We start from the raw sequence: 24187 nt of genomic DNA, 5'->3' as shown, positions 1-24187 counted from the left end.
CTGTTTTTTTTGTTCTTTTAGTTTCTTCCTTTTGTTTTGTCTAGTTTTCTTAGTCTTCGTTTTTGAAGTCATAGTGCCTTCTTCAAATGGGATTTAGTTGGATTTCTGTGCTCTGAGTGTTGCAGAAGTTCCCCCTTTGAAGTGGTTGTGGTGGAGCAATTGGATTGGCAGTAGCGGGAGGTTTGGTGTCGCTGAGGACACGTTGCTGTCAGGACGTCATGCAAGGTTCTGTAAGTGCCAAACCTTTTCCTGATTCGTCAAGTGCTCAAGTCCCTATTCTAAGCCGATGTTTGTTGCAAATCTATTTGTCCATCTGGGTCTATCAGTATTGGAAGTAGGCGAGATTTTGATTTGTTTGAGGTGATTATGTTTTCGGTCTCCCCTGTATGATTCGAGTTTTTGCCAAGCTTTACTTTTTGGAGGCCAGTGGAGTGTTGCCAATAATGGAAGAAGCTTGCCGGCTACTGTTGAAGATAAAAATCGGGTCTGAGCTGATTAGTTTAAGTCTCTATATTTGTTTCTTTTGGGCTTGAGCTTGGGTGGGAGATGTTTGTAGCATTTGAAACTTGATCCTTGTAAACTTATTTCATCAAATGAAACATCTTTTTCGGTTTAAAAAAAAAAAAAAAAACTCAAAGCATCAGCAATTTTAATTAAACAACCATGTGCCTCATATCAAATGTAATATTATGAGTTACAGTTTTAACAATCCACCCAAAAGCACCCTTCAGCTTTCGACAGTTAACCTCGCTTTACAGGCCTTTGAACATAGGATTTGTTAGGATCCTCTGTCTTGAGTTTTGGTGGCCGAATTTCTCCTTTTTTTACCCTGCAGAGAATTTTTTTCAAAAATAGGCTTCTCGATTCGCTTTCAAAGAGAAAAAAATATATTGCAAACCCCGAAATCAGTTTATGGTCTCACCTTTTTCCCTGTCTTCATGAAATCTCTCCAGCTTGAAACCTGATGATCAAGTGGAAACATCAAAAACAGAACTACTAATAATAGTAATATGAAGGATATCTTCTTTATCACTGAACAACATAACTGGTTTATCATTCTAATACAAACTGCAATCAATTCATGTCCACCGCTGATATCAACAATGGCAGCTATTACGACTCAACTATACTTGATTTTAATTGAATTCAGGTTTGACTAATTTTCAATATCTGCTACAATTTCTAATAATTATTGAGTTTAGTGTATCAAATTGAGTTCAAGCATCAAAATAAAGCTTTGATCAATTTGAATCAAGTTCCAAGCAATGAGTTCTCAAGTCAAGTTCAAATAGTTCATTGTACTACTCAATTTGGCTCAATTAAAATCCTGGATAATAACAAAAAGAGGGTTTCTACTGGACATAGAATGACAGAACTCATAACACAGTCTCAGCTCCTAGAGTTATCTATTGGGTTAAGCTTTCTTCCTTTGACATTGCAACCTAAAGCCCTGCAAACATGACATTTCACGTCACATAGATTATAAAGCCACCGGTTGGATATTTCAGATCTATCAAGCATTCAACTTTAGATAGCACCAGACAAGAAAAAACAAGTTACCAAACAATTTAAAGTTGGGAGGGTTCATGAACTGAGATTAAATTGTCACAAGCAGAAACAAACCCTCTGTTCTCTTGTTCCTTCCCACTGCTCCTCGTGTTCACGCTTTCTCTTCCACATCTCTTTTTGTTCTTCTTCATCCTTCTTCAATCTACCTTCCTCTTCTGATATCTAAACGACAACACAAAAGACATAAGCACAAAAATTTTAACTAGAAAACCTAGCAAACAAGGAAAATAATTTAACTTCCAGCATACCCTCATCTGCATTTTCCTTCTTCTCCATTCTTGCTCAGTTAATATTTCTCGAACCTTCGATTTGAGCTCCCGCTGGAACAAACGAGCACGAATGCAAAATGATCGAGGACAAATACCTCATCAACTATTGACTTTATTTTAGTGGCTGTATCTTTCTTCAATTGTTTCCTCCTCCTAGCTAGAAGTTCTTCTGCAGTTCGCATTGTATTAACCATAAAATCTTTTCCTAGTTGATAGAGTCAGTTTGGAAAAAAAGACAGAAAATAACTGATGAAACTATGAATGCAGTGAAATGCATCAAGGGCCTGTTTGGATTAGCTGTTGAATACAACTGATAATTTGTTAGGTGATAAATTACATTCTTGTTAGGTGATAGTGATAATCGATAGTGATGATAATTTGTTTTATATTAAGTGTTTGGTAAAATTATATTTAACTGTTGCTGTTAATATGTGAAATGACTAATAAGGATATATATCATATAATTTATTTTATTATTTAAATAAATATAAAATTATAAATTTATTACATTATATTATTTATTTTATTATTAAATTAAATATATAATTATTAATCTTTTATATTATATCATTTATTTTATTATTAAAATAAGAAAATAATTATTTTTTAAGATACTCAACTCAACTCAACTAAGCTTTTATCCCAAAAATTTGGGGTCGGCTATATGGATTCGCTTTTTCCACTCTGAACGATTTTGGGTTAAATCTTCAGAAATGTGTAATGCTTCTAAGTCATGCTGTACTACTCTCCTCCAAGTCAATTTAGGTCTACCCCTTTTTTTCTTTCTATCCTCTAGCCTAATGTGCTCTACTTGTCTAACTGGAGCCTCCGTATGTCTACGCTTCACATGACCAAACCACCTCAATCTCCCTTCTCTCAACTTATCTTCAATTGGCACCACTCCTACCTTTTCTCTAATACTTTCATTACGGACTTTATCTAGTCTAGTATGACCACTCATCCACCTTAACATTCTCATCTCTGCAACTCTTATCTTAGATGCATACGACTCTTCAAAGGCCCAACACTCACTACCATATAGCATAGCGGTCGTATGGTCATGCGATAAAATTTTCCTTTTAATTTATTGGGAATCTTACGATCACATAAAACTCCCGTGGCACGTCTCCACTTCAACCATCCGGCTTTAATCCTATGACTAACATCCTCCTCACATCCCCCATCTACTTGAAGGATCGAGCCTAGATATTTAAAGTGATTACTTTGGGACGTGCCACTCCATTCAAACTAACTCCTTCCCTATCACCGTTTGGCCTTCACCGAACTTGCAATGCATGTATTCTGCTTTCGTTCTACTTAACTTAAAACCCTTTGACTCTAGAGTACTTCTCCAAAGTTCTAGCTTCCTATTGACTCCTTCTCGTGTCTCATCTATCGAACAATATCATCCGCAAACATCATGCACCAAGGAATACTCTCTTGTATATATTTCAGTTCATCTAAAACTAATGTAAAAGGTAAGGGCTTATGGTGATCCTTGGTGTAATCCAATTGAGATCGGAAAATCTCTTGTGTCCCCTCCCACTGTGCGCACAATAGTAGTTGCTCCTTCATACATATCTTTCAATACTTGTATGTACCTAATAGATACCCTCTTTTGTTCTAACGCATTCCATAAGACCTCTCTTGGAACACTATCATAAGCCTTCTCCAAATCAATAAAAACCATGTGTAGATCTTTCTTCCCATCTCTATATTTCTCCATCAAGCTTCTAATGAGAAAGATCGCTTCCATAGTTGAACGACCGGGCATGAAACCAAATTGATTGAGAGAGATAGAAGTATCATGACGTAGTCGATGCTCCACAACTCTCTCCCACAACTTCATAGTATGGCTCATGAGTTTAATTCCCCTATAGTTTGAGCAACTCTGTATGTCTCCCTTATTTTTAAAAATAGGTACTAAAATACTCTTCCTCCATTCATCAGGCATTTTCTTTTAGTTTAGAATCTTATTAAATAATTTAGTTAACCATGCCACTCCCATATCTCCCAAATACTTCCACACTTCAATTGGTATTTCATCGGGTCCACAGGCTTTGCCTACTTTCATTCTCTTAAGTGCTTCCTTTACTTCTAAAGATCTAATTCTTCTAGTATAATTTACATTCTTTTCTATTGTTCTATAATCTATATTCACGCTATTTCCATTTTGACTATTATTAAAGAGATCATTAAAATAATTTCTCCATCTTTCTTTAATGTCCTCATCTTTCACCAACACTTTTCCTTCTTTATCCTTAATGCACCTAACTTGATTGAGATCTTGACATTTCCTTTCTCTACTCCTTGCTAATCTATAAATATCTTTCTCCCCTTCTTTAGTTCCAAGTTTCTCATATAACTTTTCAAAGGCCTGTGCTCTTGCTTGGCTAACTGCCTTTTTTGCCTCTTTCTTTGCTATCTTGTACTGTTCATATGCCTCATTATTATCACATTTAGGTAATTTCTTATACCATTTCCTTTTTCTCTTCACCGCCTTTTGTACTTCCTCATTCCACCACCATCTCTCTTTTGAGGGTGGTCCATGTCCTTTAGACTCCCCAAGTACTTTTCTAGCTACTTCTCTAATCTTTGATGCCATCTGTATCCACATATCATTGGCCTCCATATCTAGCTTCCATACTTCAGACTCAAGAAGCTCATTTTTGAACTTCACTTGCTTTACTCCTTTGAACTCCCACCACTTTGTTCGAGCTACACTATTTTTTCTGACCTTACTTGAATTGTTCCTAAACTTGACATCCAAGACCACCAACCTATGTTGACTTGTTAAAGCCTCTCCTGGAATGACCTTGCAATCCTTGCATAGAGCTCTATTTGTCTTCCTGGTTAAGAGGAAGTCGATTTGGCTTCTATGTTGTCCACTTTTGAAAGTCACTAAATGTGACTCTCTTTTTATAAAGTAGGTATTTGCTAGTATTAGGTCGTATGCCATAGCAAAATCCAGGATACTTTTTCCCTCCTCATTTCGACTGCCAAAACCAAAACCTCCATGAACATTCTCATAACCTTGCCTATCACTTCCTACATGTCCATTCAAATCTCCACCAATGAAAACATTCTCTTCATTCGGTATGCTTTGCATTAAATCATCCATATCTTCCCAAAACCTTTGTTTACTCTCACTGTCTAGTCCTATTTGTGGGGCATAAGCACTAACTATATTTATTGTTTCTTCGTCTAGTACTAGCTTTACTAGTATAATTCTATCTCCTACTCTTTTCACAGCTACTACTGCGTCTTTCAATGTCCTGTCTATGATTATACCCACTCCGTTCTTGTTTCTCTCCTTTCCGGTAAACCACAATTTATACCCTGAATTACCCACTTCCTTACTTTTCTCTCCTACCCATTTAGTCTCCTGAATGCAAGCAATATTCACCCTTCTCCTTTCCAAGGTATCCACAAGCTCCATTAATTTTCCTGTAAGTGATCCAACATTCCAAGTACCAACCCTGATCCTCCTCCTATCCTGCTCCTTCCTAATTGGTCTCCTTCTATGATATCTTCTATTATTTTCTATGTCTATCTTCTATTAAATAATTTTAAAAATATAGATAAAATAATAAAATAATTATTATTATTAATAGAAAATTTTATAATTAATTTTAAGTTTTTGGATATAAATAAATATTTTATATTTTATGTTATTAATAAAAAATATTTTAACAAAGTTGAAATACGTTAATTAAAATATTAAAATTATAAATAAAAAAATAAAAATATTAATAATATTAATTTTCAAGTTAAATAAAAAAGGATAATATGGTCAAAATAAAAAATAAAACCAGGATCATTTATCGGTGAGAAAGCTCTAAAAATAGAGTGATACAATGCGGTGATGGGTATCATATCGCTTGCCATCGCCTATCACTCTATTTTTAAACTTACCAAACACTACAATTTACCTGTTTGGGTGTCTATCAGCTATCAGCTGCACCCAACAGATAAACCAAACACCCCCTAAGCAATGAACATATTTATACATGTACAACACACACACACATTATATGTTAATTCTCTATATAAATAAAAAGGGTAAATTACTTCTTTGTCCCAGTATTATGTCAAAGCTAACATATATGTCGAGGTTTTTAAAAGTAAACGATTTTGTCCAAGTTTTGTTTCCGTCACACAAAATGTCCCTTCGTCCATTAAATCCATCAAGTCAATGGATTAAACATGGTCAAAGGTGTGAGAGTATTTTTAAGTCCCCAAAAATACCCTTAAAAAACCAGAGTTAAATCCCATTAACACTTTAATCCCTGAAGTCCTTCTCCCTCTTTGTTCTTCTTACCCATTCAACCGTAGACCCATTTCTCCACTTTGGTTCCTCTTATCTCAGTGTTGCATAGCCAAGAATCATTGAGATTTATTACATAAAAAAATATAGAAATAAAGAGTCCTGCCATAGGCATCTGTGAATATTATTCGGGTACTTCAAATGCCATGAAACAAAAATCAAATCAAAACACAACATCCATTAGCTCAAATTGCTTTAGCACCTCACGTTTAACCTCCACCCAGTAAGCTAACAAGCCAACTTCATCAGATACTTATGACCCAAATGTAACTTTAGTCATTAATTTTCTTATATCACCTGCTTCTGCAGCCAGTAATATTTTCCCATCACTGATCAAGACTTAAAGAAGAAGCCTTGTTCTCTTTGGCTACATCAGGAGAAGAAACAATTCCTTGCCATGCCATTTCTGTAAATTCTTGCCAAGTAATCTGTTTAAGCCCCATAAGCATACCAGAACCACATCGACAACAGGAACAAAAACAATTCCAGTTGCTGTTTGGTCCACAAAGCAATTAAATTGAATAAATGATGTTTTTGAAAGCTAACAAGAAGCAGAAGCCGCAGAACAGAGCTTGTTAGACATTTTCGTAACTAATGCTGCAGAACACAGCTTCACCAAATGAAAAACAGGGCATGTTCTAGGCATGGGAGGAACACTTGAATCACTGATGTCAGATCCAGATGGAGCGAGACCACTTGAATCGCTGACAACAAACAAGAACAGATATGTAAAGCAGTATGGGAAAGATAGAATATAGGAATTATTCTCATTGTAAAATTAGTAAATTAAGTGTTTTATTATTTAGGAATTTTATTCTTATTATGTCTATTATAAATATAAGAGTTTTATTATTTAAGAATTTTATTCTTATTATGTCTATTATTAGGAATTTTATTATTTTTTAATTTATTTTGGTTTAATTTAATATCCCTAATTAGGATTGAATTAGGGTTCTAAAATCCTATTGTGATTTGGATTCCTAATTCTATAAATAAGACCTAGGGTTTCTATTATTATTAGAAAAGTTTTGTTATGACAATTTTATGAGATTAATAATATTTTGAGAATTAATTCTCTCTTTAAGGATTAGTCCTTAGTTTCTTATAGTTCTTTATTCTTCTTTGTTTGTTCTACATCAGTATGTTTATTAGGGATTTAACTTTAGTTAAAATATTTATAATTTAATCAAAGGTAATACGGTCATTTCATAATTCACTAATAACACTTTTGGAATTTATTAGATGGAAGGACCTTCATTTTGACAGAAAAAAAAAGAGGGACGATAGCATTGACTTTTAAAAACCACGGGATGGACATGTATTAATTTTGACATAAATCAGGGACAAAAAAGTAATTTACCCAAATAAAAAAGATAGTAAAGATAATAATAATAATAATATCAATGCTATTTTCATGATTTTCAAAATCACTTCACATAAAGCCACAAAAGTTGCAACATCAATAAAAAAGCTTGGCAGAAAATTGAAACATATCCTAGTTATGTTTAACATATATCCGTTATGTTAATTCACAGGACAAAAAGAAAATATTTTTCCAGAAAGGAAGAAGGGGAAAAGAAGATACAAAAGATCTATAGTCAATTACAAGAAACCGACAAAAACAATCCCTTCAACATTTTTTGAGTTGGCAGGAATTATGGATTAAAGATTAGAAATAACTAGAAAAGTACTTGGAGAGTCTAGAGGACATGGAACACCCTCAAAAGAGAGATGGTGGTGGAATGAGAAAGTACAAAAGGCAGTAAAGAGAAAGAGAGAATAGTATAAGAAATTACCTAAGTATGATAATAATGAGGCATATGAACAGTACAAGATAGCAAAGAAAGAGGAAAAAAAGGCAGTTAGTCAAGCAAGAGCGCAGGCCTTTGAAAAGTTATATGAGAAACTTGGAACTAAAGAAGGGGAGAAAGATATTTATAGATTAGCAAGGACGAGAAAAAAGAAATGTCAAGATCTCAATCAAGTTAGGTGCATTAAGGATAAAAAGGAAAAATTGTTGGTAAAAAATGAGGACATTAAATAAAGATGGAGAAATTATTTTGATGATTTCTTTAATAATAGTCAAAATGGTAATAGCGTGAATATCGACTACAGAGCAATAGAAAAGAATGTGAATTATACTAGAAGGATTAGATCTTTAGAAGTAAAGGAAGCACTTAAGAGAATTAAAGTGAGTAAAACCTGTGGACCCGATGGAATACCAATTGAAGTGTGGAAGTGTTTGGGAGATATGGGAGTGGCATGGTTAACTAAATTGTTTAATAAGATTCTAAACTCAAAGAAAATACCTTATGAATGGAGAAAGAGTATTTAGTACCTATTTTTAAAAATAAGGGAGACATACAGAGTTGCTCAAACTATAGGAGAATTAAACTCATGAGCCATACTATGAAGTTATGGGAGAGAGTTGTGGAACATCGACTACGTCATGATACTTCTATCTCTCCCAATCAATTTGGCTTAATGCCCGGTCGTTCAACTATGGAAGTAATCTTTTTCATTAGAAACTTGATGGAGAAATATAGAGATGCGAAGAAAGATCTGCACATGGTTTTTATCGACTTGGAGAAGGCTTATGATAGTGTTTCAAGAGATGTCTTATGAAGAGTATTAGAACAAAAAAGGGTATCTATTAGGTACATACAAGTGTTGAAAGATATGTATGAAGGAGCAACTACTATTGTGCGCACCGTGGGAGGGGACACAAGAGATTTTCCTATCTCAGTTGGATTACACCAAGGTTTAGCTGCAAGTCCTTACCTTTTTACATTAGTTTTAGATGAATTGACGAAACATATACAAGAGAGTATCCCTTGATGCATGATGTTTGCCGATAATATAGTTCTGATAGATGAGACGCGAGAAGGAATTAATAGAAAGCTAGAGCTTTTGAGAAGTACTCTAGAGTTAAAAGGCTTTAAGTTAAGTAGAACGAAAACAGAATACATGCATTGCAAGCTCAGTGAAGGACGAACTGGTGACACGGAAGGAGTTAGTTTAGATGGTGTAGAAAGAGATGATTCTCCTTAATTTCAATTAATCTATACATGAATATATATATATATATATACAACTGATTCTTATAATTGTGTTCTACTAATTAGGAAGAACTCCTAAATAGGAATACTAAATACAAAATATACAGAGAAATAATATAGTGATTGACTTTTCATAACACTTCCCCTCAAGTTGGGGCATATATGTTAATCATGCCCAACTTGTTACAAATGTAGTCAATCTTAACTCCATTCAGAGCTTTTGTGAAAATATCTCCTAACTGCTCTCCAGTTTTGATGTGTCCTGTTGAGATGATCTGTTGTTCAATCTTTTCACGAACAAAGTGACAATCAATCTCAATATGTTTGGTCCGCTCATGAAACACTGGATTAGAAGCAATATGGAGAGCAACTTGATTATCACACCACAATTTCGTAGGCAGGGAGGTCTTAAAAACCTGTCTCATCTAGTAATTGAAGTATCCACATTACCTCACATACTGATTGTGCCATGGCTCTGTATCAGATTCAGCACTAGATCGAGAAACTACACTCTGCTTCTTGCTTCTCTGTCACACCCTACTCCTCTATAAGATGTAACATGATCCCGTAGTATACCTAATGAATTACCGTACTTCTCCTACCGATAATCCATTAAATATACTACAAGGGATTTTAAAATAATTTTCGGAAAATTTAAGTCATAGATTAAAATTTGGTGTTATAAATTTTTTTTCAAAATTTCGGCAAAGTGCCGGCTGTATTTTGAGAAAAAAATTCTTCAATCCTGCAAAAGAAAATGCTCCCAATATGTTTTCTCAAATACAACTTTAATAACTTCATTTCAATTCACAATTCAATTCTCAATAAACAATCAATTCATTTTCAAACTAATCTCATCATAAAGAAACATTTCATTGATTACAAGACTCAAAATTTATAATACAAAACTATTCAAGTAAATAAAATCTCAAATTTATATTTACAATAATTTACATTTAATTACATACCAAAATGTTTTACAAGAGTTTTTATACAACTGCTCAAATAATTTACATACATATTATTACATGCATACATCAAAACCTATGTACATGGGTATACCTATGATATACCTGGAGCTGATTTGAATGTGTCTTCAAAGAAACTTACTCACTGCTCTATGCTCTTCTTACTGCGACAAAGATACAAAGCTATCATTGAGTGGTGAACTCGATGGTGCACAACTATAATTTAAAACATAGTACAATATACATTGACAAAATTCTGATAAATAATTTGGAAATCTGAATACTCATCAAATTCCAAAACTCAAAATATTCATTGCCAATAATGTAAATCATTTGTATAAAATGACTTTGATCACGAAATTCAATTTATCAAATCATGACTAACCATTTAAGGTAGTTCCAACAAAATCAATTATACATAAATCATAACTGAAATCATAATTCTTTACTGTTCAAAAACATTCTGTGTCTCAAAAATCACGTTGTATCTCAAAAACCATGCTGTATCTCAAAAACCATGCTGTATCTCAAAAATCATTCTTTATCTCAAAAATCATTATTTATCTCACTAACTATGCAAGACTAATCCGAAAGGGCCATATTCGATGTGATTCTAACTCCCTATGGTCGGGGAGGTCGAATCAGATTCTAACTCCCTATGGTCGGGGAGGTCGAATCATCGTGCACAGTACCATCACAATAATGAATCTTCCGCAAGGGCCATAACGATAAAATAAACTTAGATCTAACCTCAAATCAGAGGAAAATCTAAGCCTGTGCACGTACCATGGTAATCAAAACACAACTAACTCCATTGTCTTCTCAACAAATGAGACAGACGGGTAATAACCTAGTCAAGCATCTATAGTGAGATATAAAACAATATCACAATCCTTTTAGTGAGCATAAATCACAATATAATTCGATTCAAATTAAATTCCAATATCCAATAGTTTTTATGCTCATCACAATTCAAATCATAAATTTGCATTTTTCCATGAAAATTACCATCACAATTCAAAACATGTTCTATCACAATTTTCCAAAACATAATTTATTCAATCCATAACAATGCTTAATACTTGTGGAAATACCATTTCACAAAGCTAAATTCATACATACTATAACAATTTCAATAATCATTGAATTAAATCCAATGCTTGTTAAACATAATACATAAGAAAAATATGTCATTTAATCATATGAAATATTCAAAACAAAATCAGTTAAAAACTAGTTGTGCACAAACCTCTGATAACTGTCTCTTGGCTCTGACTCAGTGTTTCCTTCCCCTTCCCTGAGTCTTTGCTAACTGAAGCACACAATTTGAAGTGTTTCAGTACTCATTTAAACTGTCTCTAAGAATAATGCTTGATAATTAATTCATTGAATTCTATTATTTCCTTAGTCAACCTAATATGTCGACCCTCGATGCATTCTAGGTAAATTAGGTTTTAATGTTACTAACATGTCACATTCGATAGTCTTTTAGGGTTGGTACATGTTACCAATTTCAGTTCCGTGTATACTGCATTTTCTTGCAATTTGCTGGATTCTGGGATACTAGTTTGACCTAGACAGACGACCTAGTTTCCTCGGTTTTCGGGTTCGGTCAAAACTACAAACTTGTAGATCTATGTCTTATGGAATGCAGGGTAAAATTTCAGGTCATTCTGAGTTATGTAGACCAAGTTATGGTCATTTTACTATTGCTGGTCAAATTGCACTAAAATTGGTCATTTTAGGTCAATTTTGGTTCAGCCAGTTTTTGGACCTGAACTTGTGCAAGTTGTTTGACTTGCTTATGGTCATTTCTGGGCTTTGGTTCTTCATAAGACTTGTAGATATGGGTCTTAACTATTCATGGTCAAAATTTCAAGTCAATTGGACCTATTTTGAGTGAGTTATGGCCTAAACACTAACTGCTGCCCAAATGGTCAATTTTCAGGCCTTATTTGCACTTAATCCGGATTTGGTCATTTTTCAAGCTACCTTGCAAGCAGAATTTTGGCAAGCTTTCTTCATGAAAGTTGGCACATTTTGTGCCTAGTTTCACCTCCAATTGGTCTCATACCAATTGGAGCCACACACTTAAAGTTATAGGCCTAAAACACAAACTGCCTTATTGCATTTCTTTCATACACATCAAGGATCACTCCTAACACTTACCAAACTCAATATTCAAGTCAATTCTGGTTGTATCATGACCTAAACATAATTCACAACACATTATAGGTCATTTTGGCAGCTTACAATCACATTCAACATACACCATAAAGTGCAGAATTTTTCAACTCAATTTACAATAATTCAATCACCTAACCATAACACTTTTTTCATGTCCAACTTCACACTATCATATATACACTCAAACTGCCCTAACATCCAACACAATTCAACATTAATATACCATAAACCAAGCATGAATTTTCAGCATTCTTCAAGAGTTAACAACCTGCTGCAATGGTACCTTTACATTCCATTAATTTCCAAGCTTCAAATTTCAATTCACATTTACATATACTAAGTATACATCACCCAAACAATTTCCTACACAATAGACATTTAATCAATCATTTAATTCACCATTTACAAGCAAAAATAAACTGCCTTCAAAGTGTTTCCATGGCTTCCAAAAGTACACATCCCCATTCAACATCAAACCTCAAAAATTTCTCCATAAATCAAACACCCATAACATCCTTACAAACTTTAACAAAGCAACAATAAAAAATACAAACTTACCTATTGTTGGGACTTGCTAAATCTTCACTAAAACTTATTAAAATTGCTATCAAACTCTTCCTTGTGATGTGGGGATAAACTTTAATGAAGATAAGTAAAGAAAATGCAGCTTGAAAATGGGTGTAAAGAGCCATGCATTTGGGCGGCCATGGGAGGACTTTGGGAGCTCTTCATTTCGGCCATGGTGTTTGAATGAATGAGGAAGATGAAGTTTTAGTGGATTAATCTGCCCACTTAGTGTTTATTAAATTCCCATAGTGCTCCACTCACTTAAGAAAATAATTTAATATGTTTAAGTGCTATTAACTCAAATCACACTCCACTTTTGCTATTTATATTAGGTACCCCTAATTTAATTTTTCATGACATTTTCCAAGCGTAATATTATTTATTTTTAATGGAAATTTAGGTCAAAAGACAACTCGGGATGTCAAATGACCACAATGCCCCTATTCGGGTTACATTCCCAATTTTTCGGTAACACCGGGTTTTGTCCGTTTTTCAATTTCTCACTTTTCTTTGTACTAATTAATTAATTTTTCTTTGATATTTCTAATGGCATTTATACTTGAATAGGGGTCTATTTAAGTCCTAAAAATATTTTTCAGGGTTCCCCGTGGTCCAGGGCTAGTAAACGGTTCACGCCGTGACTTGCCGGTGCGGTTACCCATCGCTAGGGTTCTCGGCTCACTTAACTTGGTTATATTTCTTTGCTATTATTATTCTTTTGTTTTTCTTGTATTTTCTTTTCTTGTATTTCATTATTTAATGTCTCCTCACTCATATCGAAGTGTAGTTCTAGGCATTCTAGCTGTCCGGACAACACTGGTCACCGGAATAGTAGAACGCACTACCGAACATAGGGGTGTTACATTCTCCAAGACACCAAATTTCCTCCAACAAAAATGCAATATCCAGTAGTTGACCTCCTGTCAACCTTAGATCCAGCTCAGTCAGCATCTAAAAAACATTCAACATTCAAATGCCCATGATTATCATATAACAAACCTCTTCCTAGAGCGCCCTTCAGATAACACAAGATTTTGTCCTAAGGCTTCCCAATGAGCAACAGTTGGGGTAGACATTAACTGACTTACCACACTAACGGCATAAGCAATGTCAGGACGAGTGACTTTAAGGTAGTTCAATTTTCCTACCAATCTCCTGTATCTCTCTGGATCTTCAAACAACTCACTATCCCCTGCTAACAGTTGTAAATTTGGAGTCATTAGTGCACTACAAGGCTTAGCACCTAATTTTCCTGTCTCGGTCAATAAATCAAGGACATATTTTCTTTGAGACAAGAAAATACTCTTCTTACTTCTCATAACTTCAATACCTATGAAATACTTTAACAATCCCAAGTCTTTGGTCCGAAACTGGGTTTGGAGGAAGATTTTAGGAGATGAAATATCTGCAGAGTCACTCCCAGTGATGACAATATCATCCACATAGACTACCAGGAGAATTAGACTAGCCTCAGATTGCCTATAAAATACTGAGTGATCACACTTACTCTTTTGCATACCAAATTCCTATACTGCTTCACTGAATCTCCCAAACCAGGCCCTAGGACTTTGTTTCAAGCCATAAAGAGACTTTCGAAGCCTACAAACTTTACCTAACTCTGCCTGAGCAACAAACCCAGGTAGTTGCTCCATATACACCTACTCCTGAAGATCACCATGAAGGAAAGCATTCTTGATATCCAATTGGTGCAGGGGCCAATCATATGTAGATGCTAAAAAGATAAATAAGCGAACAGAAGTAAGTTTAGCTACAGGAGAAAAAGTGTCAGAGTAATCAACCCCATATGTCTGAGCATATCCTTTTGCTATAAGGCGTGCTTTTAACCTAGCCACAGAACAGTCATGATTTATCTTTACTATAAATACCCATTTGCAACCAATAGCTTTCTTACCAGTGGGCAAAGGCAACAGTTCCCATGTACCATTAGCATCTAAAGCCTTCATTTCCTCTTTCATAGTAGCACACCAGCCAGGATGAGACAGTGCCTCACCAACAGTATTAGGGATAGGAACAGAGTCTAAAGAAGTAACAAAACACCGAGAACAAGAAGACAATTGATTATAAGAAACAAAAGAAGAGATAGGGTAAGTACATAAACATTTTCCTTTACGAAGAGCAATGGGCAAGTCTAGATCAGAATCATTATCAGTATGAGGTACAGGATCTCCCAACGAAGTAGCTGGTGGAGGATCTGAGTCAGGAATCTCTAATCTCCTAGAATAAACATGAACAACGGGAGGTCAAGTAGGTCTAGAGACAGAAGGAACAGGCTGTGAGAGAGGACTAGACATTGGTTGGACAGTATATATTAAGAGATCATCCTCCTCCCCCTAACTCTCATACACAGATGATTGAGAAAAAAATGGAGTGGACTCAAAAAATGTGACATCTGCAGAAACAAGATAACGATTAAGAGTAGGAGAGAAACAGCGGTACCCTTTTTTGCAACCGAGAGTACCCAAGGAAGACATATTTGAGTGACTTTGGATCGAATTTAGCAACCTGTGGACAAACATCATGCACAAAATAGGTACAACAAAAAATACGGGGTTCAACAGGAAACAAAAATTTTGTAGGAAACAAAGCAATATAAGGAATATCCCCATTAAGGACAGAAGACGGCATACGATTGATTAAAAAATATACCATAGAAACTGCATCCGCCCAAAAGTGTTTAGGAACTTTCATCTGAAAAAGAAGAGTATGAGTTACCTTCAGAAGATGCCGATTTTTTCTTTCGGCCATGCCATTTTGGGATGGGATATGCACACAGGAAGACTAATGAAGAATGCCATTTTGTGTCATATAAGACTGAAATTGTGTTGAAAAGTATTCTTTGGCATTGTCACTTCTTAATATGCACACAGAAATATTAAATTGATTTTTGATTTCATTACAAAAGGCACAAAAGATAGAAAACAACTCAAAACGATTCTTTATTAAATAAAACCAGGTAATACGAGAGTAATCATCAACAAAAGTAACAAAATAATGAAATTTAATTTTAGAAGTAACAGAACAAGGACCCCAAACATCAGAATGAATTAACTCAAAAGGGGATGAAGCCCGTTTATTGACTTTAGACACAGAAGGCAAACGATGATATTTTGCAAACTGACACGACTCACATTCTAGTATTGATAAAGACAGAAACTGAGGACATAGCTTTTTCATGGTAGACAAAGAAGGATGACCCAATCTACAATGAGCTTCAAGAGGTGTTAAGGTACTGGAGCAAACAAGCGACTGCGGTACATGATTTTTCAGAATGTAGAGACCACCTGACTCACGTCCTCTACCAATAATCTGCTTCATCGTAAGATCCTGAAACAAACACTGGTCAGGAAAAAAGAAAACAGAACAATTTAAGGTACGAGTAAGTTTACTAACAGAAAGTAGATTAAAATAGAATTTTGGTAGACACAAAACAGATGACAAAGAAATTGATGAAGTCGAATTTGCAGTTCCAGAACCCATGACACAAGAAGTAGAACCATCAGCTAAAGTAACAGTAGAGGAAGTGAGATTAGACTGAAAAGCAGATAGAAGACTAGAATTACCTGTCATGTGATCTGTCGCACCAGAATCAATAACCCATTTGGATGAGGAAGACACAAGGAATGTAGTGGATTTACCTGACTCAGCGATCACAGTAACAGGGGAACTGGTAGGCTTTAGAGACGCCTGATACTGGGAAAACTGTGCAAAATCCTTTGCAGATACCAAAATAATTTTCTCAGAGGAAGATATTATAGAATCCTCTGCTGCCATATTTGCCATCTGTGATCTCTGATTTTTCCTCTGAAGTTGCAGACAATTATATTTTGTATGGTCAGGCTCATGGCAATAATAACAAATGACTCCTCTTGATTCCTGATTAGAACTAGCCTCTCCATTACGCTGATTATTTCTGTTGCCTGTAATTCCTCCTCTACTTCCTTTTTTATTACCCTGTTGTCCATTTGGATTACGGCTAATAACAGCAGTACTTGCAGGCTGTGAAGATTGGGTACTCTCTGTACGAAGGACCCGTGTGAACGTTTCATGCAAAGAGGAAATCTCATAACTGGAGAGAATCTGAGATTTAGCAGTCTTATACTCTGAAGGAAGGCCTGCAAGAAAACTCATAACAACCAGTTGCTCCCGTTGGGCCTGCTGAGCTTTCACATCAGGATTAAAAGGCAACAATACATTAAGTTCCTCATATACCCGTTTAAAATTCATAAAATAAGCCGTGAGAGACTTATCCTCTTTCTCAGCACGGTAGAATGCCTTACAAACATCATAGATACAGGAGATATTCCCTTTACCAGAATACAAAAAATCTAAGTAATCTATCAATTCCTTAACAAATTCACAGTGATTAATTAAACTAATTACCTCACTGTGAATCGAGTTTCTAAGCTGCAAATGTAACACCCCAAAGTTCGGTAGTGCGTTCTGCTGCTCCGGTGACCAGTGTTGTCCGGACAGCTAGGATGCCTAGAACCGTACCTCAATATGAGTGAGAAGACATAAAATAATGAAATACAAGAAAAGAAAATACAAGAAAAACAAAGGAAAAATAATAGCAAAGAAATGTAACCAAGTTAAGCGAGCTGAGAACCCTAGCGATGGGTGACCGCACCGGGAAGCCACGGCGTAGACCGTTGACTAGCCCTGGACTGCGGGGAACCCTGGAAAAATATTTTTAGGACTCCAATAAATATTTATTGAAGTATAAATATCATTAGAAAGATCAAAGAAAAATTAAATAATTAGTACAAAGAAAAGTGAGAAATCGAAAAACAGACAAAATACGGTTATTCTGAAAAATCGGGAATGCCACCCGAACAGGGCCATTATGGTCATTTGACATCCCAAATTGTCTTTTGACCTAAATGTCCATTAAAAATAAATAATATTACACTTAGAAAATAAAATGAAAAATTAATTTGGTGGTACCTAAAGTAAATAACAAAAATTAAGGGTTTAATGTGGAATAAGTGGGAATTTAACATATTATATGATTACTTTGAGTGAGTGGGCCACTATAGGATAAATTAAACATAAAATGGGCAGGTGTAGGTTCATTAAACAATCTGCAATTCATCTTCCTCAATTGAAAAGTCCCATTGCCGTGAATGAAACTCTCAAACCTCTCCCATGGCCACCCACCTTCAAACCATTACAACTCCATGATCAAGCCTCCTTTTCCCACACCTATCTTCATGAAAGTTTGTCTACACATCATAAGGAAGAGATTGATACCAAATTTGAGAAGTTTGGTGAAGGTTTAGCAAGTTACAATTAAAGGTAAGTTTGCATTTTTGAGAATTTCTTTGTTAAAGTTTATGTTCATGTTATGGGTGTTGGTTTGGTGAAGGAAAATTTTGAGTTTGAAGGGTTATTCTTGTTTTCATTTTGGACAGCCATGATTCACGTTTTTGATGAGATATTTGTGCATATAATTGATGAGAAATGGTGTTGATCATGATGAATTAGTAACCTAGTGAATTATTTCATGTTTATATGGTGATTTATGCACTTGGATGGGAATTGGTAAATTGGATGGCAATGTGATGTTGAAGAATGGTTTGTGGCAGCTTGTGGACACTTGAGTAATGGTATATATTGAAGGAAGTGTGGGCAGAATATTGACCTAGAAGAATTGATGATATGTATGTAAATTAACATTGTAAAGTGTATGTAAAGTTTGTAATGTTTTGGTGTGTTTGTAATGGTACTTAGAAATTGTAATTGTGAATGATATTTGGTGTGTTGAGGGTAATGGTAATCTGCCCAAAATAATGCTAATGTAATGTAGAAAATGCTTTTGGTAATGTGCCAAAACAGTTTGGTAGGTAAGTAAACAAATGGCAAAGGTAAGTGTGTGTTTGAAGTTGGGGTGTGAAATGCATATTGAGGGCAGTGTATATTTTAGCCTATAACCTTGAATGTGTAACCTCAATTGGTATGAGACCAATTTGAGGTGAAACTAGGCACAAAATGTGCCAACTTTCATTGAGAAACCATGCCAAAATTCTGCTTGCAAGGTGACCTAAAAAAATGACCAATTCGGATTAGGTGCAATTAGGACCTGAAAAATGACCAATTGGGCAGCAGTGAGTGTTTAGGCCATAACTCACTCAAACCAGGTCCAATTGACCTGAAATTTTGACCAAGAATAGTTAAGACCCATACCTACAAGTCTTATGAAGACACCAAAGCCCAGAAATGACCATAAGCAAGTCAAACAAATTGCACAAGTTCGGGTCCAAAAACTGGCCGAACCAGAATTGACCAAATTGACCTAAAATTGACCTAAATTGGTACCATTTGACCAGCAATAGTATAATGACCATAACTCGGTCTACTTAACTCGGATTGACCTGAAATTTTTCCCCGCGTGCAATAAGACCTAGATCTACAAGTTTGTAGTTTTGACCGAGACCCGAAAACCGAGGGAACTAGATCGTCCGGTTAGGTCAAACCAGTATCCCGGAATCCAGCAATTTGCACTAAAATGCACTAAACAGGGAAATGACTTTGGTAAAACGTACCAAACCTAAAACCATATCGAATGTGACATATTAACGACACTAAGACCTAATTTACCTAAAACGCAATGAGGGTTGGTATATTAGGTGATTAAGTGAATAATTGAGTTCAGTGCATTATTTACCAAACACCATCGATAGAGACAGTTTAAATTAGTACTGAAACACTTCAAATTGTGTTTCTCAGTTACCAAAGACTCAGGAAAAGGGAAGGAAACACTGAGTCCAGATCAGGGAGACAGTCATCAGAGGTTTGTGCACAACTAGTTTTTAACTGATTTTGTTTGAATATTTCATATGATTAAATGACATATTTTTCTTATGAATTATGTTTAACAAGCATTGGATTTAATTCAATGATTATTGAAAATTGTTATAGTATGTATGAATTTGGTTTTGTGAAATGGTATTTCCATAAGTATTAAGCATTGTTATGGATTGAATAAATTATGTTTTGGAAAATTGTGATAGAACATGTTTTAAATTGTGATAGTAATTTTCATGGATAAATGCAATTGTATGATTTGAATTGTGATGAGCATAAAACTTTATTGGATATTGAAATTGACTTTGAATCGAATTGTATTGTGATTTATGCTCACTAAAAGGATTGTGATATTGTTTTATATCTCACTATAGATGCTTGACTAGGTTATTACCCGTCTCTCTCATTTGTTGAGAAGACAATGGAGTGAGTTGTGTTTTGATTACCATGGTACGTGCACAGGCTTAGATTTTCCTCTGATTTGAGGTTAGATCTAAGTTTATTTTATCGTTATGGCCCTTGCGGAAGATTCATTATTGTGATGGTACTGTGCACGATGATTCGACCTCCCGACCACGAGGAGTTAGAATCGATTCGACCTCCCGACCATAGGGAGTTAGAATCACATCGAATATGGCCCTTCGGATTAGTCTTGCATAGTTAGTGAGATAAAGATTGATTTTTGAGATACAACATGGTTTTGAGATACATAATGACTTTTGAGATACTGATGATTTTGAGTTACCTAATGATTTTTGAGATCTGAGAATGGCTTTTGAATGGTGATTTCAATTATGGTTTATGTATAATTGATTTTGTTGGAATTACTTAAATGGATATTCATGATTTGATACATTGAATTTTGTGATCAAAGTCATTTAGACAAATTATTTACATTATTGGCAATGAATATTTTGAGTTGTGGAATTTGATGAGTATTCAGATTTCCAAATTATTTACGGTAAATTTTGTCAATGTATATTATACTATGTTTTAAATTATAATTGTGCACCACTGAGTTCACCACTCAGCGATAGCTTTGTATGCTGTCGCAGGTAAACAGAGTATAGAGCAGTGATTAAGTTGCTTTGAGGATACATTCAGATCAGCTCCAGGTATATCATAGATATACCCATGTACATAGGTTTTGATGTAAGCATGTAATAATATGTATGTAAATTATTTGAGCAGTTGTATAGAAACTCTTGTAAAATATTTTGGTATGTAATTAAATGTAAATTATCGTGAATGTAAATCTGAGATTTCATTTACTTAAATAGTTTTGTATTATATTTCTTGTATCTTAGTCTTTGAAAAATCACTGCAGATTTGTGTTGAGAAATATGTTGGAGTTGAGATTTGCAAATACATATTGAAGTACTTTTTACAGGTTTTCTGAAGAACTGTTTTATCCAAAATACAGATGGCACTCTGCCAAAATTTTTACAGAAACTCCAATTAAGTCAAATGTGTCAGTTTATCACTTCAGTTCAAAAAGGTTTTTAACACCTGTAAATAGTGCTCACCACTGTAAAAGAAGTAAGAAAAGTTTTGAAAATCCCTTGTAGTGTATTTAATGGGTTATCAGTAGACGGAGTTGGTAATTCATTAGGTATACTACGGGATCATGTTATGCCTTACAGAGGGGTAGGGTGTGACAGCAAAAACAACCGAGCGTCCTCCCTTAGCCAAGTTTGTCGTGTATCATCCGTAGGTGGATCTTTAGTAAGGTGATCATCTTTATCAATGTTACGCAAATAGACCTTAACAGTCTTACTCCACTCTAGGTAATTCGAACCATTAAATTTGTGTTTCGTGATTTTGGTCATCACCAGAATCACATCAGAAATAACTTTCTTATTGTCTGCCATTTGTTGAGACAGAAAACTAACCAAAACGCTAATCCAAAGTGCTTACAGCAGCAAAAAAATCCAAAATCACAAATCAAGCAAATACTGAAATAGGATCTGAGAGCCAAACCTCAGAAGTCCTTTAATGGTATACTGGATCAGGCAACAACACACAGTGGTGGAATGAGGGGGTTGAGGCGATGCCAGCGATGTTGATCGGAGTCGAAACGGCCGCCAAGGTCTCTCCTGAGCTGGGTGGTGAGAACAAATAGTCACCCTAGATAGATGACCTGCTCTGATACCATGTAGAAAGAGATGATTCTCCTTAATTTCAATTAATCTGTACATGGGTATATATATACAATTGATTCCTATAATTGTGTTCTACTAATTAGGAAGAAATTCCAAATAAGAAATCCTAAATAGGGATATAAAATACAGAATATACAAAAAAATAATATAGTGATTGACTTTCTATAACAACAGAAAATCTAAGTAATCCATCAATTCCTTAATAAATTCACAGTGATTAATTAAACTAATTACCTCAATGTGAATCGAGTTCCGAATTTGCAAAAACAACCAAGCATCCTCTCTTAGCTAAGTTTGTCGTGTATCATCCGTAGGTGGATCTTTAGTAAGGTGATCATCCTTATCAATGCTACGCAAATAGACCCTAACAGCCTTACTCCACTCCAGGTAATTCAAACCATTAAGTTTGTGTTTCGTGATCTTAGTCATCACCAGAATCACATCAGAAATAACATTCTTATTGTTTGCCATTTGTTGAGACGAAGAAAACTAACCGAAATGCTAATCCAAAGTGCTTACAGCAGCAAAAAAACCCAAAATCACAAATCAAGCAAATACCGAAATAGGATCTGAGAGCCAAACCTCAGAAGTCCTTAAATGGTGTACTGGATCAGGCAACAGCACACAGTGGTGGAATGAGGGGGTTGAGGCGACGCTGGCGATGTTGATCGAAGTCGAAACGGTCAGTCGGCTGCTAAGGTCTCTCCTGAGCTAGGTGGTGAGAACAAATAGTCACCCTAGATAGATGACCTGCTCTGATACCATGTAGAAAGAGATGATTCTCCTTAATTTCAATTAATTTGTACATGGGTATATATATACAATTGATTCCTATAATTGTGTTCTACTAATTAGGAAGAAATCCTAAATAGGAATACAGAATACATAATATACAGAGAAATAATATAGTGATCGACTTACCATAACAGATGGAGTGGTACTGTCCCAAAATAATCACTTTAAATATCTCGGCTCAGTCCTTCAAGTAGATGGGGGATGTGAGGAGGATGTTAGTCATAGAATTAAAGCCGGATGGTTGAAGTGGAGACGTGCCACGGGAGTTTTATGCGATCGCAAGATTCCTAATAAGTTGAAAGAAAAATTTTACCGTACAGTCATACGACCAGCCATGTTATATGGTAGTGAGTGTTAGGCACTGAAGGAGTCGTATGTGTCTAAGATAAGAGTTACAGAGATGAGAATATTAAGGTGGATAAGTGGCCATACTAGACTAGATAAAGTCCTTAATGAGAGTATTAGAGAAAAGGTAGGAGTAAGTTAAGAGAAGGGAGATTGAGGTGGTTTGGTCATATGAAGCGTAGACATACAGAGGCTCTAATTAGACAAGTAGAGCACATTAGGTTAGAGGATATAAAGAAAAGAAGGGGTAGACCTAAACTGACTTAGAGGAGAGTAGTACAACATGACCTAGAAGCATTACACATTTTCGAGGATTTAACCCAAAATCTTTTAGAGTGGAAAAAGAGAATCCAATCCATATAGCCAACCCCAAATTTTTGGGATAAAAGTTTAATTGAGTTGTGTTGAGTTTAAACAATCCGCATATTATTCACTAACAGCATATTCCAACTAAAAGGAAAAAAAATTCTTTAGGAACTGACCTTTTGCTGCAGTAACTTGACTGAGAATATAATCTCTTTCTTGTTGATAAAGTAAAAGTTGTTGGGGTTTTGCCAATGCTGCACAAGTTAAAAAAAAAAAAGAAAAAAAAAATTCAATGTTAGTGAACCAATGCTTACTGATAAGCTTCTTTCAATAAATGTATTATCAATGAAGAAACACAAGCTATAACTAGCCTTCATCACTGCCTCAAATGTAAACCACTAACTGAAGAATGGAGGGATATATGCAACAAATACATTGCAAAGAAAAAAATAAATAACAAAAAATCCAAAACTATACTCTTTTTAATTGTGGCAATTTCTTTCATAAACTATCAACAGTGGCCAAGAACTTTAACATCAGTAGCAATTGCAGCCACCCTCGAATTTCTCTTACCATGTGCCCTTGATGAAGTGGAAAACTCATCATATTCATTAATTTACTAATTTTTAAGCTGACTAGAACAAACTAAAGTTTGCTAGTATTTCTAAGATCATTCCCATGCAGTGTTATCAAAGGCGAGCGAGGCACCTTGGCGAGGCGCCATGCGATGCGAGGCTCTCCTCTGTCACCTTGACTGGAATGCCTGGCTGGACTTTGGGGAGACGATGCCTCAGGCCAGATGCGAGAG

General features: G+C 35.2%; 1 pseudogene; it reads right to left on the bottom strand.

The window, feature by feature from the left end:
* Positions 1-630: 630 nt before the first annotated feature.
* Positions 631-24187, bottom strand: part of LOC110667275 (uncharacterized) — a 35627-nt pseudogene continuing 12070 nt past the window's right edge.

The sequence above is a fragment of the Hevea brasiliensis genome, chromosome 6 (assembly GCF_030052815.1).
Source record: "Hevea brasiliensis isolate MT/VB/25A 57/8 chromosome 6, ASM3005281v1, whole genome shotgun sequence".
In the NCBI taxonomy this organism is placed as follows: domain Eukaryota; kingdom Viridiplantae; phylum Streptophyta; class Magnoliopsida; order Malpighiales; family Euphorbiaceae; genus Hevea; species Hevea brasiliensis.
This window is presented reverse-complemented; position numbering and strand designations above follow the sequence as displayed.